A 6,124-nucleotide genomic window follows, 5' to 3' on the forward strand; every position below is an offset into this window, starting at 1 on the left:
CTCTATCTCTGGTGTTGCTGCTTCTCTGGATAGGGTCCCACATTCCACTTATGCTCTTCTCCCTTGATGGTCCTAGGGTCCTCTGTTCCTGGACTGTAAGATTAACTACTCTCCCCTTTATGTTACACAACTTCTACCTTTATAGTTGTGATCATTGCAGTTAGTCGTGATAACAATTACTCACTATTGAATAAGAATCTTATCCAATAAGATAAGATTAATATGGCATAAGACCTGTTTAGACAAAATGAAAACTATTCAGTGGGGATTCTATAAAGTTTATATCTTGTAGTTAAAGCTTTTCTTTAAGAAATACTCATTTAAGTAAAATGCATTTAATAGTATTAGAAGAATTGGCTTCCTTTACCTTTCAGAATCTTATCTGCTAGTCACACTACTATCTATGATTTACAACCATATAAAAAATTTTCTCTTCTGAATCCTCCATCCAACGGTTTTTATACAGAATTTTATATTTTATACAGGTTTTTATTCTGTATTTTATTTTTTTCTCTTCTGAACCATCCTCCAACGGTTGCTTTCACCAACCGTTGAACTCTCTAGCACCTTTTTGTTATGGTACTCACCATTTACATTCTTTCTTTTATTTAACAACATTCAATTGACTTGGAGCTGGATAGCTATTTAGCTGTTATGGAGTTTACTGCAATTTATGGAGACCTTATACAAGGGGGCTTCAAAATATTCATGGAAAGATTTCATTATCTTCTAATTTCATTTTTCTACAAACTTTTTGAAATACCCTGGTATACAACAGAATGAAATGTTTCTCAGTCCTATGTCATCCTAATGATCACGGGCATAGTGGAGTCCATTGGTATGTCTATTGTATTAGTATAATCTCATTGAATGCCACTTTTCCCCTGGTTGGCCCTCTTTTTCTCCAAACATGTTCTTCTCTAGCTATTGACCCTTACTGATGATGTGTTCTAAGCAAGCAAGTGAGACTATGTTCTGTTGTAATCCATAGGTTTTCATTGGTTAATTTTCTAAAGTAGATCACCATATCCATTGTTTCATATCAATGACTGCAATCCCCACCATGGACCAACACTATCCCACTTCCTCCTGTGAGTTTCAAGTTGTAAAGACTTCTATGAGTAAGAATCAACTCGATAACAGTGGAAATTTTGGGGATGCCAAGATTGGCAAAGTGGCAATATCAGTGGGCTGAAGCATGGCAACAATTGTGAGGTTGACCCAGGACTGGGCAGTGTTTCATTCTGTTGTGCATAGGGTTGCTATCAGTTGGTACCAACTCCATGGCACCTAAAAACAACAACAAGACTGTAGGGGAGACAGAGGTATCAGAGTATGCTGGGGAGAGAGGGTATCCCTCAACTTCCCATGGAATTTCTATTCCCACTTGTGTCTGCTTAACACATAAATAGATATCTGGCAGTCTTTCATCAAGCTACAGCTGTCTCTGTAAAGGAAGCTTCATTTATATGTTGTTTTCTCTACATTGCTTAAATGACAACAAATAAGATAAGGATATGATCATCATTTCCCAAATGTTGTGAGAGCAACTCATGGCACCAACATGGTCATTTATGGCTCCAGGGCAAACTTCTATGGAAGATTATAATTGTACAAATATGTGGAAATATGGATTATCACCATTGCTATGCAAAATGCTGCAAGTTTCCCCAAATGAACACCTAATTTCTACATCTGACCAAACAATTATAGATTCTAGCCTCTTCCAGGCCATTTTTAAAGAAAAGTATTTATATTGGGGAAGTTTAATAAAAAAAAAAAAAAGATTGGTCCATTGACTTTGATTTTTAATTTATTTCTTTTTGTATAAAACCAAACTAAGAAAAACTTTAAATTGAAGTATAATTTTCATTTAATAGTACTCATTTTGAATAGTATTATAGCAGCTATCATCTCAGATAATAACTAGTAATGAGAATTTTTTCTCACAGGACTTATTTTTTCCAAAAATGCTTAATTTGTGCTGGTCTATTTTCAAAATTCAGCTAAGTTCTAATTCAAGGTCATAAGTGTAAATGCTCCTTTACAAATTAGAGTTTTACTCCCAGGAAGCCCCAAGAAATGTTAATTTCCTGAGTCCTTTCCTCCCCCCACCCCCATTACGTAATAAAGTCAGTTATAAAGGACTGACTAACATGGAAAAAGGACGTTGGACCCTGCTCACAAAAAGAACCAGGTGTAAGCATTTTTATATGTCAGGAGTAATAGCACTATCAACTCTGGGCTTTTTCTTGGACAAGCTTGCACATGGCACAATGTAGTGGAGAAAGGCATCGAGACCAAGGTGTTCAGTGTGGGTAGCATCATGCCCATGGGTGATATCATCTGAGATCCAAGAGGCCCAAATCCATTGCCACTGAGTTGATTTGAACTCATAGTGAGCCTATAAGACAGAGTAGAACTGCCCCACACTGTTTCCAAGCATACTGTTTGCAGTACTGTTTGCAGAAGCAATCTGCCACATCTTTCCCCTGTGGAGTAGCTAATAGGTTGAAACTGGACCTTTTGGTTAGCAACCAAGACTTTAATCACTGTGCCATCAAGATTCCTTGATCCAAGGGGTTGTTTTTTTGTTTTTAAGTGCCATCAAGTCAATTCTGACTCATAGTGACTCAAACTGACTTTGTGATCCAGTGAATTATCCTGCAGTGCCTGGTAGACCCTTAGATGCTGCTTGGAGCTAACAAGGGTGACATCAAAGACCAAAACACAATAATCAAGCTAGGAATCTGGAGCAATTGCTAGGTGGATTGGGATAAATGTACAAAAGGTAACTTTCTTACTTAGGACTAATATTTACTAAATCTCTGATCATGTTTCTCAAACTTTTCTGACCATGATTCACAGTAAGAAATATATTTTATGAAATGCAACCCTAACTGTCAGAATTTAAGCAAGATATGCCTCTACTGTGGATGATGTATTCTGTGTTCAGTTCTTTTATATTCTGTTTCATTCAAAGATATTGGTAGGAGATTTAATCGACAAATTTCATAATCTGATTGGTTGTTGTTGTTAAGTGCCATTGAGTTGGCACAGACTCATAGCGACTTTATGCACAGCAGAACGAAACAATGTCTGATCCTGGGCCAACCTCACTACTGTTGCCACACTTGAGTCCATCGATGCTGCCACTTGCCAATCCATCTCATTTGGGGTCTTCCTCTTTTTTTTTGACCCTCCATCTTACCAAGCTTGATATCCTTCTCTAGCGATTGTTCCCTCCTGACAATATGTCCAAAGTATGAGAGATGAAGCTTAGCCATCCTGGCCTCTAAGGAGCACTCTGGCTGCACTTCTTCCAAAACAGATCTATTGGTTCTTTTGGCAGCCAATGGCACTGTTAGTATTCTCCTCCAACACCATAATTCAAAGGCATCAATTCTTCTATAATCTTCCTTATTCACTGTCCAGCTTTCACATCCATATGAGGTTATTGAAAATACCATGACTTGGGTCAGGCACACCTTAGTCCTCAAGCTGACATCTTTGCTCTTCAGCACTTTAAAAAGTTCCCGTGCAGCAGATTTGCCTAATGCAATACGTCGTCTGATCTCTTGACTGTTGCTTCCGTGAGTGTTGATAGTTGATCCAAGAAGAATGAAGTCCTTGACAAATTCAATCTTTTCTCCATTGATAAGAATGGGGTTTATTGGTCCAGTGGTGAGGATTTTTGTTTTCTTGACATTGATATGTAATCCATATCAAAGGCTGTGCTCTTTGGTCTTCATCATAAAAAGTTTTAAGTCCTCTTCACCTTCAGCAAGCAAGGTTGTATCATCTGCACATCGCAGGTTGTTAATGAGTCTTCCTCTAATCCTGATGCCACGTTTTTCTTAGTATAAACCCAGCTTCTCATATTATTTGCTCAGCATACAGGTTGATAAGTATGGTGAAATAATACAAACTTGTCACACACCTTTCTTAATTTTAAAACGTCCAGTGTTCCCATGTTCTGTTCGAACAACTGATTCTTGGTCCAGGTACAGATTCCTCATGAATACAATTAAGTGTTCTGGAATACTCATACTTTGCAATGTTGTCCATAGCTTGTCATGATCCACACAGTCTAAAGCCTTTGCATAGTCAATAAAGCACAGGTAAATATCTTTCTGATATACTCTGCTTTCAGCCAAGATCCATCACACATCAGCAATGATATCTCTCATTCCATGGCCTCTTCTGAATGCAGCTTGAACCTCTGGAAGTTCTCTGTCAATGTATGATTGTAGCCATTTCTGTACTACCTTTAGTAAAACTCAAAACAGGAGGCACTCACTCATCTCTGCCAAGAAATTTGGAAGACAACTGTCTGGCCAACTGATTGGAAGAGATCAATGTTTATGCCCATTCCAAAGAGAGGTGACCCAACATAATGTGGAAATCATCGGACAATCTCTTTGATATCTCAAGCGAGTAAAGTTTTGCTAAAGGTAATACAGAATCTGATTGGTAGAGACCCATAATTCAAACCAAACTGATTTTGGGGGTTGAGGAGAGAGAATGGAGAAAAGTGTGTGTAAGAATAGAGGGCATGTTTTCTGATTTCAAGGAAATTTAAGTTAGAATGTAACACGTGAAATATTAAAACAGCACAACTAGATTAGAATAAACCAAAATAGGCAAGTTAGCAAGCAAATCAATATGAATGTGAATCAGTTAAAGGCATGTTGAGTTGAAATGTGAATTGTTAGATTTAGCCATTGGATGTTTCCTGGAAAAATAAATGTAAAGTCAGATGTTGAGTGACTCTGATTTTGGAGAGTCCAGAAAAGTAAATAGCACATTCTCTGAAATAGCAGACTGGCAAAGGACCCTAAATTGCGTTTCTGTGTTGTAGTGAAGAGTGTGTGTAGTAAAGAATGATGAAGAAATTGATTTAGGAGAGAGAAAGTAAGTGGAAGACTTTCAATACTTTAGATTCAACCTTCTAGACACTGGATAAAAACTGCTCTTGCCTCTAAAGATGACATGATGTAATTGCATTTAGGATTATTCCAATGATTTTGCTGAGAGAAGAGTCATTGCTGTTACATTGATTAGAGACAAGAAATATTATTATTGTAACAGAAAGTTTGAAAAAGCCCTTTCAAAAATCAGACAATGAAAATCCTGTGGCTTACAGTGGTCTGATCATGGAGAAGGCATAGCATTGGGCAGTGTTTTGTTTTGCACGCAGTCACCATGAGTTGGGGGCAACTTGATGGCAGATGATAACAATATCACAGAAATGAATATTTAAGAAGGGATGCATCCAAGACTTAACGAAGAAGCGGATGCCCATAGATCAGTTTTGTGACCTATCTCCTTGTTATAATCAGTCTCCGATGCCAATCATGCCTTGAGAAATGATTAAAGACCCTAGCTTTTCACAGCTGTCTTATCATTGTCCTGCCAAGGTATCATCTTTCTTCCAACTTGACTAGGAATTATCAATATTCATCATTACAGATTAAGCAGCAAAGATAAAAACACATTTAAAAGTCTCTGAATATGAGAGTGAGACAATAATAACACTTCGTTAGCCTCTCATCTCTGAAAATCTGTGTAAAGACTGCAAGCTCCTTTAAAAAGAGGTTATTATGAGTCAGAACCAACTCCTCAGCACGTAAGTTACTACCTCCATGAGTATAAGTCAAGTTCATCAGGTTCATTTCTTTTATCAAAAATTGTTTTATTCTTTTTTTATTATTATTAATCTTCCTCTAATCGAGTTCTGATTATCAAGCCACCAAGGTTAGGTCAAGTGGGTACTATCTGCAACTTTGGGTGTTCTTGTGTGCCCTCTTTCACTTCATGTCAGCTGGATGCTTCACTCTCAGCTCTAGCCCTCTGTGACTATGTCCTTGACCATGAGCGCAGGTGTCTCCAGGTCTCACCACATTTTGGATCAACCAGCCCTTCCTCTTCTCCCTCACATCTCCAGGTCAACAGGAGTCTATGGAACATGGTTGAACTTAGCCCATTTCTTCATTGCTGCCTTTCCCCCTCTTTCACTCACCAGTAGACCAATGTGGTTTTCAGAAGTTTACATGCCTGCTCATGTCTTCCCTTTGAGTTTCAATCTTAGAGGAGGGGGGTCACATAAAATTTTGCTGAAGAC

At 38.0% G+C, this 6,124-nt stretch overlaps 1 pseudogene; it reads right to left on the bottom strand.

The window, feature by feature from the left end:
• LOC102824238 overlaps positions 1–6,124 on the bottom strand; it is a 187,508-nt pseudogene that overhangs the window by 180,382 nt on the left and 1,002 nt on the right.

Source organism: Chrysochloris asiatica, unplaced genomic scaffold, assembly GCF_000296735.1.
Source record: "Chrysochloris asiatica unplaced genomic scaffold, ChrAsi1.0 scaffold00115, whole genome shotgun sequence".
NCBI lineage: Eukaryota > Metazoa > Chordata > Mammalia > Afrosoricida > Chrysochloridae > Chrysochloris > Chrysochloris asiatica.